A 20,102-nucleotide genomic window follows, 5' to 3' on the forward strand; every position below is an offset into this window, starting at 1 on the left:
AGTCATTCAGGCAACAGATGATGATGTCCTGGAGTAGGGTGGGAGCAGTGGAGTTGGTGAGAAGTGGTTAGAGAATGGAAACATTGTGAAGGCAGAAATAAAAGAATCTCCTGATGGATTGAATGTGCAGTGGGAAAGCAAGCCTCAACAACTGGAAGAGTGGCATTACCATATCCTGAAATGCATAAAACTGGACGAAAATGAAAAGTTTGACGTATTAAATTTGTAATGCTCCCTAGAAATTCAGGAGAAGGAGGTAGCAACCCACTCCAGTATTCTTGCCAGAGAATCCTGTGGTCAGAGGAGCCTGTTGGGCTACTGCTGTCCATGGGGTCGCACAGAGTCAGACACGACTGAAGCGACTTAGCATGCATGCATGCATTGGAGAAGGAAATGGCAACCCACTCTAGTATTCTTGCCTGGAGAATTCCGGGGACAGAGGAGCCTGGCGGGCTGCCATCTATGGGGTCACACAGAGTCGGACACGACTGAAGCGACTTAGCAGCAGCAGCTAGAAATTCAAATAGAGATGTTGAGTGAGCAGTTGAATAGATGATTCTAAAGTTTAGGATAGAAGTTCAGGCTAGAGATAAACTTTGGGTTTATAGTGTAAAGGTGGAATTTAAAGCCACTGAGACTAGAGGAAATCATGCTGGGATGAGTGATAAAGAACATGATGATAAGAATATTTCACTCTGTTAATGCACATAGTGGTGGACACTGTTCTAAGCACTTGACATAGACATTTCATTTAGTCTTTATAACCACTGGAAATAGCTACTTTTATTATCCTCAATTTATAGATGAGGAAACCGAATCTTGGCGACACTAAGTGACTTTCTTATGATCAAACACCTAGTAAGTGATAGGGCTGTCTGTTCAAACCTAGGCAGAAAGAAAAGTAAACTATTGTACGTGAGAGCCCTGAGACACTTCAGCTTTTAGCATTCAGGGGGATATAAAAAAGAACTAGCAGAGGAGACTGAGCAGGAGGATCCAGTGGGTAGGAAAAGAAGGTAGAATGGTACTTCTATTGCCCAAAGGACAAAAGGAGAAAATGCTCATGGGGGTCAAATGCTGCTGGTGGCTCCAGGAAGATGAGGACAGAACACTGACCTTGGCATTTACAAAAGTGGCTCTTTACAAGGCTGCTTTGAAACAGCGGTGGAGTTAAATCAGAGTGGTAGTGGGGGAGTTAAATCTCTCACAGTCAGAGAGGGTGTGAGAGAAGACATATGAGGCATTAGGGTTCAGCTCTTTGGAGTTCAGCACAGATACCACTCCAGATCCAGTCATAGGTATTCACACATGGATATGAATCAAAGTGACTGGTGAGATGAACACATTAAAAAAATAGAGATTTGATTGGGAGCTTGGTGAGAAAAAGATACGGGTAACATTATAGTCCTTTTCAAGGAGAACAAACTTGATTTCCTTTCGCTTGGCATTCAGTCTTGGACCTTCCTTTGTTAAATAAGCTCCAAATTTGCTTACATCCTCCCTCCAAAATAAAAACTCTCCTGGGTCATGTTTTATTTCCTCACATCCTCAGCCTGGTACAGAACCAGCAAAAAAGGGTACAAATAAAAGTGTGATAGATCCTAACATCCTAAATATTGAATATCCTACCCTGAAGTTATTGTAGACTACTTGCTGTTCCCATAAAAAGCCCATATTTGTCTCTGTGGACTGCACTCAGTCATTCAAATTGATTAAAATTTTATATCTATCTTTTAAAAGCCATATGTGAGATCTTTTCCTATTATTGTGGGTATTTTCATAGTAGTTTACTCTCCATCCCTATGGTCCCCTCACCCCCACCATTAGAAGTTAGTAAAGCTTCTCTTAGCATAAGACTACCTTTCTCAAAGTCCTCAGAGCACCTTATTTCCATACTTTCCCTTGTATTTTACCTATGCGAACGTGTCTTAGCTTGTCTGTTCTCTTACCTTTTTATAGTCCAGGACAGGGACTGTCACCTGTTTTGATTCCCTACAGCCCAGTGCTTAGCACAGAGGAAGTAAGTACTCAATGTATGTATCTTAATGAGTGAATATGAAAGTTGATTGAGTTGAATTAATACTGATCTATACTGAATAATACCAAAGCTAAATGCAGACAGTGAGACTGCCCATTTCACATGGCAACAACCTCATAGTGTTCCTAGCTTAAGGTCATAATATTTCTAGCTAAGTTTATGAAAGGTTAAGAAGTACAGGACTATAAAATATCAAAATTATAACAACTAAGCCCAATTAAATTAGAAGTCTATGGTTTGTTGGTTTGCTTTCTGGGGTTTTTTTGCACTTAAGATATTTTTAGATATTTGTTGAATAATTAATATGCCTACTAATTTGTTGTTTCATAACTTCTCACATCTGAATCAGTGAGTATTCTTTTAACTTACATTATTTCTGATCACCTGGTTCATACAATTATGAAGTGATCAGGCTATTAATTCAGTTATGAAAATTCAGATTTCACTGGTACACAGAGGTGATAAAACCAAAGGGATATAATAACCTTAGTTAAGAATTTCATATCTAATGGTTAATGGTAGAATCTTGAAAACTGAGATTTCAGACTTCTTGCAAATATCTGAAATGCAATATTAATATATTTCCCCAAAACCTTTAATGACATAAAATAGCACAATATTTTATTACATTAACATGTAATAGAAGCTGTTGTCAGATGATGGGTTGAGCAGATGCCAAAATGAGGAAGGAGGAAGGGTATTGACTATGATCACTCTCCATGTTACACTTGATTTTACAGTTTGGCTTTCATTACTCATCCAAAGGACTTAGTTACAAATTTGCCAGGGTGATTCAGGGGGTGAACTGCTTTGTGACAAGGATAGACAATTCTTCTGACTGGAGCTTAAACCACAAATTGCCCATTTTATTCTATTTTGGGATGAATATTATATTTTTTCAACTGCTGATGCTATCCATGTTAGATTCCATATAAGAAGGAGACTTCCGGAATCTTAAAACTAGAAAGATAAAAAAGTAGTTAACTTGTTGATTTACACACGAGAAAACTGAGGCCAGGGAAACTTGTCAGGCATCCAAATCACAGAACTAGTTAACATCAAAGCTGAAACTCAAATCCAGGCACCCTGCCTCCAGTTTCTATACTTCCCATTCTTCGAGCTGTCCTTCATTTGCACATAAGACAAGTAATTTGAGTGACTTGGGGATTCTGGGAATGGTTCTATTCACCAGAAAATAAACTTTTTATTTGCCATAGGTTCTACCCTCTTTGAAGATGAAAATACCTTTAGAAAGTAAAAATAATAATTAACGTTTATATAGCACTTCACAAAGGAATGTCCACATATTTTGAGGCCGGTAGCTGCTATCTCAAAGATAGTTGTCAGCATTTTACTGGGATAAGATCCTGTGACAGAGGAGTCTAAACATCTGTGGAAGCGAGGGTTCATTTGGGTGGGGTCTTTTGCAAAACTGCTTGAGGCCAAGCAACTGGAAGGGATGGGTAAAGAGAGACTACTTTATAAGGAGGCCATTTCTTTGAAAAGCTACATCAGTGATTCTAACTGGTGGTGAGTTTGTCCCCCAGAACATCTTTGACAACGTCTAGAGACATCTCTGATGGTCACAAATAGGGGTACTGGTGCTGTTGGTATCTAGGGGGTAAGAGACCAGGGGGGATGCTGCTACACATCCTAGATTGCACAGAAAGAAAGTGAAGTCACTCAATCGAGTCCGACTCTTTGCGACCCCATGGACTGTAGCCCACCAGGCTTCTCCGTCTATGGGATTTTCCAGGCAAGAATACTGGAGTGGGTTGCACAGGACAGCCCCCAAAGAATTATTTGGCCCAAACATCAATACCGCTAAAGTTGAGAAACCCCGAACTAAAAGGAAAACAAACAAAAACTCATCGAGGAACTAAAGGAAGTTTCTTGAATTATTACTTATTTCCGTATTTAACAACTTAGAAAAGGAAATCGATCTCTTCTCACACACATTTTTTCTTTCCTTTCCTTTCTGGATATGGCTAACAGTTTCCAGCGAATCTTGAAGACTGTTCATGTGTATTTCCTTGCACTGGATGTGGGTTGGCCCAGGTACTTGAGTTTTGTGCAACAGCTGTGGCCCTCTTCTGTGGCATCCTTCCTGTCTGGTTTTCAGAATTCGGTCCTAGCTGCTAGCTTTGTGAAGTCTTCCATGGTAGCAGAGAATTCTTTCGTGGGACACCACACGCATCCAGGTGTTCGGGTATGCCATGGTTTTTTTTTACACAAATGTTAGATTGTGTGACGTGCTTCACAGGACATGACGAGTAGCCTCAAGGGAAACCAGATTTTCTTCAGCAGCTGACGGACATTCGGGGAGATAAGAAAGGTCTGTAGACCGTGAGCCCGCCCACTGCGTCTTAGCGAAACCTCACGTCCTCACATAACCTGGCCAGTGAGCTCAAGCCAAAAGCGGTTCCCCAGCGCCTGAAAGCCCGAAACACTTCGCGTTTTCCACTTGAGGCGCGCGAGTGCGCGCGCGGCCGGCCCCTCGGGAGCTGCAGAGCGGACCAATGAGAGGGCCCGTTCTCCGCGCCGGCTCGGGATTGGGCGAATCGCGCGAGCCTCTCTGCCAAACAGCGGGCAGGCGTGCAGAGGAGCGGCTGGGATAGGCGCGGCCACTGCGCCAGAGTCCCGGGAGCGCGTGCGCGGTCTTGCGCGGTCTCGAGGTGGAGTCACTGGCGGCGACGGCGGCGACTGGGGGTGGGGCGGGGGCGGGGATTTAAGATTGTGAGGTAGGGAATCGCGAGTTTCTGGATTCTTTATCCGGTATTTTAAGTGCCGCTGGGAAGCTGTCGTTTCTGCAGTGTTTAGAGGAGGCCGGAGCGGGAGGAGCGGCGGCCGCCGTGGCGCGGAGGTAAGAGGCTGACCGGCGGCGGCTCGGTGTGGCGGTCTTAATCAACAGGTCCCCGCGAGCGGCTGGGGGAGGCACGGCCGCGCTCACCCCCTCCCCCACGCGCGGGCCAGGGCGGGACCCCGGGCTGCTTCGCGGGCTGCTCCAGGCAGCGGGAGCCCGGCCGGCAGCGGAGGGTGTTAGCTCAACCTTTGTCCCTCGGAGGAACGCTGCCTGGCGGTGCCCGCTCCCTCTGCCTTGGCTAATGACCCACCACGGCGGGTCTCCTGCCCGCCCGGCCCGAGGTGCAGGGAGGCGCCTGCCCTCTGCGCCCGCGCCTCGGGGTTCGCAACTCTCCGGACTCGCTCCAGGCCGGGTCCGGGATCTTGGCGGGGCGAAGAACACGGAACACTTACCTCTGGTAGACGGAATGTAGTCGTCGTTTCTCTGCCTGACTCAGCTGCTGGTATTCGGCTCCTCGCTGCAGTCTTGAAACAAACAGTTCTTACTTCCTCGCAACCATTTTTAAAGAAAAGCCTAATCCCGTTCATGGTTTCTGGTAATTTAAGTTTTCAGATTGAAGTTGGAAGCTTGTAAATTGTTGTCAGCTGCGTTTAACGAGAGAGTTTAAACAATCTTGGGTGCAAATTATGTAACTTCCTAATGATAATAACTCACCTTCTGTCTAGTTGATTGACATACTGTAAGATGTTCAGAATTTAGGTTTCCGTCGAAAGGTTTTTCTTGGCAGTTGACGTTCAAATTAAAATCTCATACCTAGGAGGTTTTTAGAAGTAGTACATAGTGTGTGTTTTTGTCTCCGTTCTCGTTTAGAATTGTGAAAATTTAGATTTGGCAAGCCCTTGGAACAAACGTTTTGAAATTTCGATTTTAATGACAAGGTGAAAGGTGTTAATATTTGTGTTTTTTTAAAGTGTTACGTGTTAATGATAGTGTTCTAGTTATGCTTTTGGATTATACCAGAAATTAATAACCTAATAAATTCTTCAATAGGAACAAGTGGCATGCTGGTTATTGGTGTCTTTGAAGTGTAAGTATTGGGATAATGAAATTGTTAAATAAGCTCTTTTGGATAGTAGACTACTTTTACTAGATTTCTGTAGATTTGCATGTTACAGGTTTTAAAAGGCTTTTTATACTGTTGTAGCAAGCAGAAGCTATTACAGTGTAGGAACTCTGTAGATGAAACAAGCAAAAAAAATACAGAAAGAAATTCATGATTTTATCTTTGTTAAAGTCAAGTAAACTTGCCATGTAGTTCAATGACTTCTGGCCACACAGACTTGAAGTTGAGAAGATTGACTCATTAATATTAACGTATTTTAGAATGATAAACTACAAAAGGATATGCAAATTTTACTTGAGGGTTGCCCAAGGTAGTAGTAGAACTTTCCCTCGTAGCTCTATCGGTAAAGAATCTGCCTGGAGTGCAGGAGACCTGGGTTTGATTCCTGGGTCGGGAAGATCCTCTACCCACTCCAGTATTCTTGCCTGGAGAATCCCGGGAACTCTGCCTGGCAGGCTACAGTCCATGGGATCCCAAGAGCTGGACACGACTTAGTGACTATACCACCACCACCAAGTTAGTAGGGTGAGTTTAGAAGTTTATATGCTCTTTCTGAATGATTATTATATGATTAAAAAGCTCATCACAGACATAGAAGAAATTTGGCCCTTTTTTGGTATCAGTATCCTTGTTGAGTTGGAAATAATCTTTAGTCTTTGTATAGTCTAACCTCTTCATTTTCCAAGAAAAAGAAAGTGAGGTATGTAGATAGATTAGTTAGCAGCAGAGTTGGAACTAAATGCTAAAATGCTTGCCTTATGATAAGTTAAACTCTTCTGAAAAATCATATATGGAGCCAGCAGAGTTGAATTTTTTCCCTCGTGCATTTTTTCTTTTTCTTTTTAAAATAACCACTAACCACAATTAATTCATTCCTTGACTGAAGGATTATTCTCAGTTTTTCAGTATTTCAGACAATGTTTAGTGAACATCCGTATGTGTATCTCCTTGAACACATTTGTAAAGTTTTCTCTGGAATGAATTCCTGGGCCATAGGTTGATGTGCATTTTCAACTTTGCCAGCTGCCAAATAATACTCTAAAGTTGTAACAATTTACAGACCTGCCAACAGTGTATGAGTCACCCTTATCCATTATCCACATTTAGAATTGCCAGATTGGCATCAGATTTTTTAATTTGTGCCAGTTTGATGGGTGAGAAATGATATAATTATTTTCCTTCTTTAACAAAGGTTTTAACTTTAATTTTGGTGAAGTGAAATTAACTCTTTTTGTTGTACAGTTATTTTGACAGATACATAGAGCTATGCAACTACCAAAATTGAGACACCCAGTAACAGTTCAGCCCCTGAAATTCCCTTGAGCTGCTCTTTTATAGTCTTTAACTGCTGGCAACTGATATTGATTATTGTCTTTCCTTGTAATTTGTCTTTTCTAGAATATCAGGTAATGGAATTATATAGTGTTTAGCCTTTTGAGTCTGGTTTCTTTAATTTAGTGTAATACTTTGGAGTGTTTCTTGATGTTGAGTGTGTTAGCAATTCTTTATGTTGCTGAATGTAGTATTCCAGTGTATGGATGCATCACGATTTATCCATCTACCAGTTGAAAGACATTTGAGTTTTTTGTTTGAACTATGAATAAAGCTGCTATAAATCTTTGTTAGCAAGTTTTTATGTGAACACAAGCCTTCATTTCTCTTGGATAAGCACCTCCAAGTGAAATTTCTGGGTCATGTGGGAAGTGTATGTTTAACTTTAAAAATATGTGTTAGGTAGAATAGTGGCCCAAGATGTTCTGCTCCTTGGAAACTGTGAATAAATTAGATTACATGACAAAAGTGAATTAAAGTTGTAGGTGGAATTAATCAACTGACTTTAAGATAGAGTTTATCCTGAGGTTATCCAGGTGCTGTGCCTAGAGTATCACAAAGGTTCTTAAAAGGGGAAGAGAAGGTAGAAAGATGTAACAGTGGGAGCAGGGACAGAGAGATGCAGAGTTCTCGGTTTTGAGGTTGGAGAATTTGGGGCATAAGCTAAGAAATATGGTCTCTTGATAAGGCCAGGAAATGGATTAATCTTTAGACCTCATGGAAAAGAATGGAGTTCTGCCAACAACTTGATTTTCACCCAGAGAGACCTGTGTCAGATATTTAACCTACAGAACTGTAAAATAATAAGTTTATGTTGTTTTAAGCCACTAAATCTGTGGCAACTTGTCACAGTAGTGTAGGAAACTATACACTCAAAAATACATTTTCCAAAGAGGCTGAATTATATTCTCAGTGGTGGTGTATGAGTATTCTAATTCCTTTATGTCCTCATCAACACTTGGTATGATCACTCTTTTTAATTTTAGTCATTGTAATAGGTATATATATATATATATAGCAGTATTTCATTGTGGTTTTTATTTGAATTTTTCTCGTGAATATTGATGAGGAGCATCACTTCAGTGCTTACTTGCCATCTGCATATCTTTGATGAAGTGTCCAAGTTTCAAATCTTTTTCCATTTTTAAATTGAATTTTCTTATTGTCTGATTTTTTTCTAGTCCTTTGTCAGATATGTGGTTTGCAGAGATTTTCTTCGAGTCTGTGGCCTGCCTTTTCCTTCCTTCTCAGCTGTGTCTTTTGAAGTACAGAAGTTTTAAATTTTGGTTAAGTGCAAAGTATCAATATTTTCTTTTATGAGTCTTAGTTTTGGTATAGTATATAAGAACTCTTTGCCAAACCAAGATCACAAAGATTTTCTCCTATGTCGTCTTCTATAAATTATATATTTTACCTTTCGATCTGTGTTATACTTTTGAGTTACTTGTTGTGTACAGCTGTAAGTTGAGTTTCACCTATTTGTCCAGTTGTTCCATGTCTGTTTGTTAAAAAGACTATTCTCCATTGAATTGTCTTTGTTTCTTGGTCAAAAACCATTTGACTACATTTGTGTGGGTTTCTTTCTAGCCTCCTCTGTGTTCCCTTGTTGTATTTGGCTTTTTTTTTTCCCCACCAGTATCACAGTGTCTTGATTAATATAGGTTTAAAATTAAGTCTTGAAATCAGGTAATGTGAATTCTCCAACTTTTTTTTTTTTTTTCCAAAATTGTTTTGGCTATTTTAGTACTTTTGCCTAAATTTTATAATCAGCTTATTGCTATAAATATATATAAATTCCATGAACTTCCAGATGTTCAAGCTGGGTTTTAGAAAAGGCAGAGGAACCAGAGATCAAATTGCCAACATTCGCTGGATCATGGAAAAAGCAAGAGAGTTCCAGAAAAACATCTATTTCTGCTTTCTTGACTATGCCAAAGCCTTTGACTGTGTGGATCACAAGAAACTGTGGAAAATTTGGAAAGAGATGGGAATACCAGACCACCTGACCTGCCTCTTGAGAAACCTGTATGCGGGTCAGGAAGCAACAGTTAAAACTGGACATGGAACAACAGACTGGTTCCAAATAGGGAAAGGAGTATGTCAAGGCTGTGTGTTGTCACTCTGCATATTTAACATATGTAGAGTACATCATGAGAAACGCTGGGCTGGATGAAGCACAAGCTGGAATGAAGATTGCTAGGAGAAACATCGATAACCTCAGATATGGAGATGATACCACTCTTACGGCAGAAAGTGAAGAAGAACTAAAGAGCCTCTTGATGAAAGAGAGGAGAGTGAAAAAGTTGGCTTAAAACTCAGCATTCACAAAACTAAGATCATGGCATCTGGTCCCATCATTTCATGGCAAATAGATGGGGAAACAGTGTCAGACTTTATTTTTGTGGGCACCAGAATCACTGCAGATGGTGATTGCAGCCATGAAATTAAAAGATGCTTGCTCCTTGGAAGGAAAGTTATGACCAACCTAGACAGCATATTAAAAAGCAGAGATACTGCTTTGCCAACAAGGGTCCATCTAGTCAAAGCTATGGTTTTTCCAGTAGTCATGTATGGATGTGAGAGTTGGATCATAAAGAAAATTGAGTGCCAGAGAGTTGATGCTTTGGAACTGTGGTGTTCGAAAAGACTCTTGAGAGCCCATTGGACTGCAAGGAGATCCAACCAATCCATCCTAAAGGAAATCAGTCCTGAATACTCATTGGAAGGACTGATGCTGAAGCTGAAACTCCGATTCCTTGGCCACCTGATGCGAAGAGCTCACTCATTTGAAAAGACCCTGATGCTGGGAAATACTGAAGGCGAGAGAAGGGGACAACAGAGGATGAGATGATTGGATGGCATCACTGACTCAATGGACATGAATCTGAGTAAACTCTGGGAGTTGGTGATGGACAGGGAGGCCTGGTGTGCTGCAGTCCATGGGGTCACAAAGAGTCGGACATGACTGAGTGACTGAACTGAACCGAGGATTTTGAAGTTGTTGTAGATTAATTTGATAATTGACGTCTTAACAAAATAGAGTTTTCCAATCTATGAACATGATGTTTCTCTCTATTTAGGTCTTTTATTTATTTCATGAATGTTTCATAGTTTTCAACATGTAGATCCTGCAAATGTTTTATTAGTTCTCTACCTAAGTATTTCAGTTTTTTAGTCCTAATGCAAATGTCATTTTTAAAACCTTGTCTTTCCAGTTGACCATTGCTAGTATGTGAAATGCAATCAATTTTTATATGTTGCTTTTGTATTTTGAGTTTTTATTAAACTCATTTATAATTTCTAGGAGCTTTTTCCTGTAGATATTTTGGAATTTGTCTAAGGAGGCAGTCATGTCATTTATGAATAGAGAAACCTACCTACCTTTCCTGTATGTCTTTTTTTTCTTGACTTTGTGCAGCGTCTAGGACTTCCAATAGGGTTGAAAGGGAACGTCCTTGCCTTGTTCACAATCTTAGAGCGTTCAGTCTCACCTTCAAAGTATAATGCTAGATGTAAGTCATTTTGTAGATTCTATAAATCATATTAAGGAAATTTCCTTCTGTTCTGAGGTTGCTGAGAGTTTGAGGGGGGTTGTTTGCGTTTTTAATCATGAATAGATGTTGAATTTTGTCATGCCTTTCTGCATCTATTGAGGTGACCATTTGAATTTTTTAAATCTGTTAATACAGTGAATTACACTGATTAATTTTTCAGTGTTGACGTGGCCTTGTGTGTTTCTGGGAATAACTCCAGAGTTGTTGCAAACTAAATAATTTTGGGTTATTTTCCTTTGATAGTGACATTTTTCTTAAAAAGGAAACTGAATATAGGATTTTTTGAAAGTGTTTATAAAGTCATCAAAGTCAAGGTATTCATTAACAGTTGTGTACGTTTCATATGTTGTAGGACTTCTTGATCTATCTATACTGGAGTTTATAGACTGTACTTTACCGCTATGGGACTCCTGTTTCAGATTGCTAAATGAAGAAAGAAAATTTTTGTAACACTGTAATCAAGCATTTCCTCACGCTGGCTTAATTTAAGCAAATTGTTTAAGTGATAGTGAAGTATATTTTGAATGAAGATAAAATGATTTAATTGGGAGATTTTTTACTTGGAATGAAAGCAATGGGAATGTCACATACCACGGGGGGTGGCGGGGGTGGAGAAAGCTCCTTCAACACAAGAAAATCAACTAGACCCTTGAGTAATCACATAAATGTTTGGTTTGATCCAAGTGTAAGGAATTCAGTGAATGTATTAAAAAGTGTGAAGTGAAGTATAAACTACTTGAAATGCCAGGCTCTGTTTTGCTATACTGAAGATGTTCTTCATGAAAAAATGTGGGTACATAGTAAAAAGGTACATGTTTATTAAATATGTTTTAATATGGTGAATTGTGAAGTTTTTCCTCCATCACTTTCTACTACAGAAGACACTTTAATTGTTAAGAATAAGGTTTCATGGGGAGTTCCCTGGCAGGCTAGGACTCTGCACTCCCCCTGCAGGAGCAGGCACAGGTTCCATCCCTGGTGGGAGTACTGAGATTCAAAACCTTACCACCTTCCCTTCAAAACAAATAACAAGGGTTCAGTAACTTCATAATCAAGCTATTTAATTTTATCACTTTTATAAATTTGAGCTTATTAGGCTTTAAACATAAAGTTTCAAGCAATTTCTCTCATGTAATTTTGAAGTTCTTCTTTCTTAATAGTTGTCTCAAAGAAGCTAAACATTGAAGTTTTGAGGCCTCTGAGGTTCTTTGCATTTTTGATACTTTAAGGCAGGGGTTGGCAAATTTCTATAAAAGGCCAGGTAGTAACTACTGTAAGCTTTGCAGATTGTCCCAGTTCTGTTGCAGGTGTCCAGCTCTGCTGTACAGTGCAAAGACGGCCAAATGAATCTGTGTTCCAGCAAAACTTTGTTTACAAAAACAAGGTATGCCTTATTTGGCCTGTGGACTTAGTTTGCCTATTTTGATTTTGGGCAAAAGTCAGCAGGAAAAATGAAAATAATTACAGTAATGTAGCAGAAAGACTTTAAGATCAGCTGAGTTGGAAGGTTATTCAGTGCTGTAATTCGCAGCCACGCCTTCATTTTCCTTATCTTTAACAGGTGGCCATCTAGGAAGATGACTGAAAAAGATAAGATAGGGTATGGAAGGTACTGAACAAAATATTCTGACATGTAGCAGATACTTAATAAGATTTGCTCCCACCACCACGCCATTTTATGTTATTTTACAGTGTGTAGTTGTCCAAATATTAGAAATTATGGTTGTATTTATATTTCTAGCTAAATTATCTTTTGAATTACGCTTATTGGACATGTAAGTTGTAACTGTTTGGCTTCACAGTAGTATCAGAAACTTCACATGAAAAAATTGAGAGTTTGTGTTAAAATATAATTTCTTGTTTTGAGAATTTTACATTGTCACAAAAAATGTTTGATAATGTCACTTAAAATGCCTTATTTTGATAGGACCTAAGAAGTAGGTTTTCTGTATTTTGAGTGCTTCAGAAGTGCCTGTAAGATTGTATATATTTAAATTAATTGACTGACTCCTGTGAGTGAACTGAACTGGGTGCTCTGCTAGGATTTGGTTGTACTTTAAAAGTACTTAAATTTAGGTGCTCATTTTTGTTTAATGTTTGGGACATAAGGGATGCTTCAGAAAGTTTTTCTTTCTTTCTGAATTTCTGTCCAGATAGAGCTGAATTTGAAATTTTAACTCCCCTCGCTCCTCCAAAAAAAAAAAATGTCAGTGCTTTTTGGCAGATCAGAGGCAGAGATGCCACATACCTGGCTGTTGGGTTAATTTTGCGCCAGTAGTTAGTGGCAGAACTGGGGTTGGATCTCACGTACCAGATGGGGTATCTTTTTAGTACTCATTTCATTGCTCTGTTGTGTGGCTTGTTAGCTCTGTTATTACCTGTCTCTGGACTCCCCAGAGATTGTTTTCTTGTCCCATGTTCTCCATTTTTCCCTTCAAGCTTAAGCAGAAGCTGTTGCAAAGTCTTATCAAATTTTACTAAGAAAATTTTATATTATTGTTTAATCACAGTTATAGCTTAGAATGCAATTGTATTATATTTAGTGTGAAAGAAAAGTTTGTTTTTAAGCAGATTTTTTAAATTTAGCTTTACATTGATTATATTATCTGTATGATACTTATGTATGAGTTGGTTTTTCTTTGGTTTACAAGTGATCATTATAACTAGTTTATTCAGAAGATTAAACGTAAATTCTGAATATTTATAATGTGGAGACTTTGGGTGGGATATAAGGAAGTATTAGATGAAGTCACTGCCCTCAAAGGCCTGGCTTTGAAGTAAGTATGGATGGTCCCTTAGAGACTAAGTTGGATTAAGAGAATTTATTAGTTGTTTGAAATGGACAGAATCACAGAATTGCTTAAATAATATGCAAATAAATTGTAAGGTTCCTTTTATAGTGTTGCAGACTTATAATTTTTAAAAATTATATATCAAGGTTTATTTAACTGTGTTACTGTTGGTGAGTTGTTTCTAACTTTTGGTTATTATGAGTAAACGTTACCATGAATGTTCCTGTAACTTTAGTTTATGAAAGTGCATGTGACCACATGTTTCTCTGGGGCTCTGTTCTCTAGTATAGTGGCCACCAGCCACATGTGACTGTTTAAATTTCGATTAACTAAAATTAAGAATTCAGTTCTTCAGTTACCCATGCCACATTTCAAGTGCTTGTTAGCTGTATATGGCCAGTGTGGCTGTGTTAGTACCGCACAATGCAGATACATAACATTTTCATTATTGTATATAACCATCAGGGCATTCAAGGAAATTGTATCGTGAATCCCAGAGTTAACCTCTGGCCAGGTGATTTATCTGAGGACTATACAAATAAGCAAATAAGCTACAGACGTTTTTCAAAATAATGATTCACTTACAAGTAATCAGTAGATACCTAAGAGTTTATGAAAGGAAATTTGGTGGTTCTTTGTAGGCATCTTAAAGGGACAGTGTTCTTTTTACATTTTAATCTTTTATACTTTATTTCTTACCCTTATACTTTCTGCCTTATCCTTTTATTTCAGTTTTATAGTGAGAATAGTATTTAATTTGGCTGAATCACAGTACTTTTTTCTTTTCCCTAACCCAACCCAGAACTGTATCCTCTGCCCCATCTCTTAGTTTGTCATCCTTTGTATGTAGTTCTAAACATTAACAACTTTGTGACCAAATAGAGGCTCAGAGAGATTATTTTATCCTGATTCCTGTTGTAACTGATAGCAGGTATTTGAACTCAGTTTATTTTTCTCCAAAGCCCTTGGGTTTTTCTACTTTGTATTTTAGCCTGCTTTTAGATTTACCAGGTTTAACACTGTCTTTTTGGTAAGAATCTTTTTTTAGGAAAGACATCTTTAATTTAGTATTTAAATTGTATTTGAATTAAAGTGAAGATCTTTGAACCTGTAAATTGTAAGCTCCTTAAGGGTAGGGGCTACGTCTTTTTATTTTAATATCTCTCTGCTTAATATGGCACATGGTAGATGGATTGGAGAAGGTGGTGGCACTCCACCCCAGCACTTTTGCCTGGAAAATCCCACGGACAGAGGAGCCTGGTGGGCTGCAGTCCGTGGGGTCGCGAAGAGTCGGACAGGACTGAGCAACTTCACTTTCACTTTTCACTTTGACGCATTGGAGAAGGAAATGGCAACCCACTCCAGTGTTCTTGCCTGGAGAATCCCAGGGACGGTGGAGCCTGGTGGGCTGCCGTCTATGGGGTCGCACAGAGTCGGACACGATTGAAGCGACTTAGCAGATGGATGTTATCAATTTGCACTTTTTAATCATTTACTTATTAAACCTTAGCCTTACTTGTAAGTTTCATCCCAGAGACTGTTCTAACCTAGTTACCTCCTGTAGCCTGAGAGAATTTGAGATGCCATTTATTTGGTGTTGACCATAAATGTGTTTATTGATGGATGGGGGGGATTGTCTAATTAGCTTTCTTTACAAATATTAAATGTGAATGGATGAATTATGGGCTTTTATGATAGAGATCATAGTTACAAACCTTGCACCAATTAAGTACTCATACTGTGGAATCAGATTGGTGCTTCTTGACTTGTGTGTGACTCTGGGCAGGTTAACCTGTGAAAATCTGATTGCTTCTCTGCAGAATGGGGCTTGTACTTGTGCCTGATTCAGAGGTTGTAGGGCTGTCTGAGGAGGCCTTACAAATAGCTGTAAAAAAAAGGGAAGCTAAAAGCTAAGGAGAAAAGGAAAGATATACCCATTTGAACACAGAGTTCCAAAGAATAGCAAGGAGAGATAAGAAAGCCTTCCTCAGCGATCAATGCAAAGAAACAGAATGGGAAAGAGTAGAGATCTCTTCAAGAAAATTAGAGATACCAAGGGAACATTTCATGCAAAGATGGGCTCGATAAAGGACAGAAATGGTAGGGACCTAACAGAAGCAGAAGATATTAAGAATAGGTGGCAAGAATACACAGAAGAACTGTACAAAAAAGAACTTCATGACCCAGATAATCACAATGGTATAATCACTCACCTAGAGCCAGACATCCTGGAATGTGAAGTCAAGTGGACCTTAGAAAGCTTCACTATGAACAAAGCTAGTGGAGGTGATGGAATTCCAGTTGAGCTATTTCAAATCCCGGAAGATGATGCTGTGAAAGTGCTGCGCTCGATATGCCAGCAAATTTGGAAAACTCAGCAGTGGCCATAGGACTGGAAAAGGTCAGTTTTCATTCCAGTCCCAAAGAAAGACAGTGCCAAAGAATGCTCAAACTACCGCACAATTGGACTCATCTCACACACTAGCAAAGTAATGCTCAAAATTCTCCAAGCCAGGCTTCAGCAATACGTGAGCCATGAACTTCCTGATGTTCAAGCTGGTTTTAGAAAAGGCAGAGGAACCAGAGATCAAATTGCCAACATCCGCTGGATCATGGAAAAAGCAAGAGAGTTCCAGAAAAACATCTATTTCTGCTTTCTTGACTATGCCAAAGCCTTTGACTGTGTGGATCACAAGAAACTGTGGAAAATTCGGAAAGAGATGGGAATACCAGACCACCTGACCTGCCTCTTGAGAGACCTGTATGTGGGTCAGGAAGCAACAGTTAGAACTGGACATGGAACAACAGACTGGCTGCAAATAGGAAAAGGAGTATGTCAAGGCTGTATATTGTCACCCTGCTTCTTTAACTTATGTGCAGAGTACATCATGAGAAATGCTGGGCTGGAAGAAGCACAAGCTGGAATGAAGATTGCTGGGAGAAATATCAAAAACCTCAGATATGCAGATGATAGCCCCCTTATGGCAGAAAGTGAAGAACAACTAAAAAGCCTCTTGATGAAAGTGAAAGAGGAGAGTGAAAAAGTTGGCTTAAAGCTCAACATTCAGAAAACGAAGATCATGGCATCTGGTCTCATCACTTCATGGCAAATAAATGGGGAAACAGTGGAAACAGTCTCAGACTTTATTTTTTTGGGCTCCAAAATCACTGAAGATGGTGATTGCAGCCATGGAATTAAAAGACACTTACTCCTTGGAAGGAAAGTTATGACCAACCTAGATAGCATATTCAAAAGCAGAGACATTACTTTGCCAACAAAGGTCTGTCTAATCAAGGCTATGGTTTTTCTAGTGGTCATGTATGGATGTGAGAACTGGACTATAAAGAAAGCTGAATGCCAAACAATTGATGCTTTTGAACTGTGGTGTTGAAGACTCTTAAGAGTCCCTTGGACCGCCAGGCGATCCAACCAGTCCATTCTAAGGGAGACCAGTCTGGGTGTTCGTTGGAAGGACTGATATTGAAGCTGAAACTCCAATACTTCGGCCACCTGATGCAAAGAGCTGACTCATTTGACAAGACCCCGATGCTGGGAAAAATTGAGGGCAGGAGGAGAAGGGGACGACAGAGGATGAGATGGCTGGATGGCATCACTGACTCGATCTACATGGGTTTGGGTGGACTCTGGGAGTTGGTGATGGACAGGGAGGCCTGGCGTGCTGTGGTTCATGGGATCAAAAAGAGTCGGACACGACTGAGCGACTGAAATGAACTGAGGGAAGGAAAAACCTTTTTCTCTTTCCTCCTAGGTTCTTTGTCTGGGGCTCTGCAAATTAAACTGACAAAAGACAGAGTAACAGAAGAAATGGTTTGTCACTTGTGCATATGGAGGGCTACAGAGGAAAGAATTGGAGACCATAGAAGCAGTGAATCTGAGCGATAAATTGTGGAATAGAGACAAGACAAAGGAAAGAGGCTTTTTAGGGCCTGCAAATTGTGGGAATAAATATGTGGGAGCAACTAGTGAATACAAAGATTATTTTAGTCAGGTTTGTTATACAGATTTATGTCTGTGTCATCTGCATTGATAAGAGTCAACTCTGAGGATTGAGTTCTCTTTCTGGTACTTTAGAAATGAAAATTCATGTTACCTTTAAAAAGGAAAATTTATGCCCTGCTTTTTAAGTCTGGTAGGGGAAGGCAGTTTTTTTCTGTTGTATGCTGTTTTTTAATTGCCTTATCTCAAAATAACCCTTTTGCCAAAATGTCAGCTTTTGAAGTGGAATATTCAGATTCCCTCAGAGTCTTATTTTGAGGATTAGTTGAAATGATGTATCAAGAATGATTAGCATAGTACCTGGTATATATATTAAGCACTTAATAAATTCTTATCCATAAATAAGAGAAAAAATACAAACCTGTTTTATGATACTTACATGGACTATCAATGAACTATTGTTTTCATAAATATATTTTGAATAGTTGGTGTGATTATCAATAATTTGATTAAGCAGTTTTGTAGGAATTTTGTGAATTGGTTATCATAGACTGAGTCAGTGATGGTTAATTGTAATTTTGTGTTGAAGTAAAGCTTCTGTCATCTCTGAAATAACAGTGAAAGTCAGTGGGGGGAAAACAGTTTGCTCTATTTATAAACAGCTTACGTAGTGAGATCAAGTTCTCCTCAGCATTACTAGTTTCTCTTACTGACTCTCAAACATCAATCCAAGGGTATTTTTCACTAGGTCATTTTTACTACACTTTAAAATAGGCTTAAAAAGCATAGTTTTTAGAGTTGAGCTTCATTATGGGGATTTAAAATTTTATGTTTAGAAACCATTTGTTTAATTTTACTCATGTTAGAGTGCTTGAATTAGTGTTTTGTTTACTCTTTTTCCTTTTGTGTAATGGAAGCCTTTCATATATGTCTTGGGTCTTACATTCTTTCCCATTTATACAAGTTTTCTTAGGATGCTCTTCCATAGGTAATTCCTGTAGCGTTTTCTGCAGTTGTAGTGCAGCACTTACCAAATAGCATTGAAGTTCTGTAGAGGTTTTGTTTGTTTGCTTGTATACTTATACTTGTTTTTCACACTAGAATTTAAGTTCCCTAAGAATTTGGACACTCTGCCTTAGCAATCTTCTTGCCAGTGACTATCCCAAGTTTTTGTACCAAATGAGTACTTACATTGTTGAATGGATGAATAGTTTAGTAACCTTTTATAACTAAGATTTCTGTACAGTAATCTTCCAGATTGACCTTTCATTCTTATTTCTTATAATGTCCTCATTATGTTTTACTGCCTTCTAAGACTGATCAAAATCAGAACATGACTCATATTCTCAGTCAGCAGTTCTGTAGTGCTAAAAGTTCAGTGGATTCTAAACTTGGTGACATTTGTATCCTCATCAGTCTTCTTCCTTCTCAAATTCGCCTTTCCTGTTTTGATAACATAACGTCTGGTCCTGAAAGTATTCTCTATGGATTATTAATTTTAGTCAGTTTTTTTGTTCTGATAATTCTGAACTGATTATTTGGTATTCCTTCAGTGACAATGCAGATTTTTTTTTAATTGCCTATTGAATTGCATACCAATAAACCGTCTAGGTAGGGATAATCATCTACTAATTTGCTGACCTTTGGAGTCTTTTTTTTCCCTCTAGTAAACTATAAATCACTTGAAGTCAAAAGTTGATGTATCTTAACAATGCACTTTTAGAGACCTGCAGCTTGTGATACATGGGTTTCAGGGAAGGAAACTGCCTAAAAGGATTGACAACCTAAGATTAAAGGGAAAGGAGAAAATCTTTATAAAATAGGGATACAAATAGGCATCTAGAAGGCAAAATATTAACCCTGTAAGTTTGGAAATTAGGATTCTTAGAGTTTGAGATTGTGTATTATTAACACGATGAAAGATGAACTTGACTTACTATATTATAAAGTGTTAGTAGTCTGTTTTGGAATTTTTCTTTAAACTAACGCTGTTGCTCCTTTGGTAAACTGGTTTCCTCTCATTTTTAAATTACAGATGTAATGTATTCCTTTTTGTGTGGTAGAAGACATCCTGACTTCTGAAGAGTTTTAATGATTGCTTAAGTGATTTATTTATAAATTCTTATTGTTGAATTGTTTATAAACTTGTTTAGGATCTTAGGGATAATATTTTGATTCCTTCTATTTGCCTAATTGTTCTAGAACTCTTGAAAGGGCTTTGGCGCTTCTGCTAATGTTTTGTACTTTAAGAAGGTAGTTGTAATTTTAAAAGTCACTACTTTTTCTTTCAAAAAGTATTATCTATGTGGTTTCCCCCCCTCAAATTATAAAAGTAACACATTTTTTGTCAGTTTTTTGTAAGGTGTCCAAATTGTGCAGGAAGTAAAACCTGATAAAAAAGTTATCCTTATTTTTCAGAGATACTAAGTGAAAACAATATTCCGTATATTTTTCTGGATTTTTTGTGAATAACTTTAAAAATGTTTTTATGTGCATTTATAA

At 38.7% G+C, this 20,102-nt stretch overlaps 1 protein-coding gene across 2 annotated transcripts in view; it reads left to right on the forward strand.

The window, feature by feature from the left end:
• The first annotated feature begins 4,808 nt into the window (after positions 1–4,808).
• The window catches only part of PALS1 (protein associated with LIN7 1, MAGUK p55 family member), an 80,860-nt gene continuing 65,566 nt past the window's right edge, over positions 4,809–20,102 (forward strand). For both annotated transcript variants that reach the window (XM_015473234.3, XM_005211983.5), the window contains exon 1: positions 4,809–4,901. The gene's annotated coding sequence lies outside the window, so the exon portion shown is untranslated. The remainder of the gene's footprint in view (positions 4,902–20,102) is intronic.

The sequence above is a fragment of the Bos taurus genome, chromosome 10, assembly GCF_002263795.3.
Source record: "Bos taurus isolate L1 Dominette 01449 registration number 42190680 breed Hereford chromosome 10, ARS-UCD2.0, whole genome shotgun sequence".
NCBI lineage: Eukaryota > Metazoa > Chordata > Mammalia > Artiodactyla > Bovidae > Bos > Bos taurus.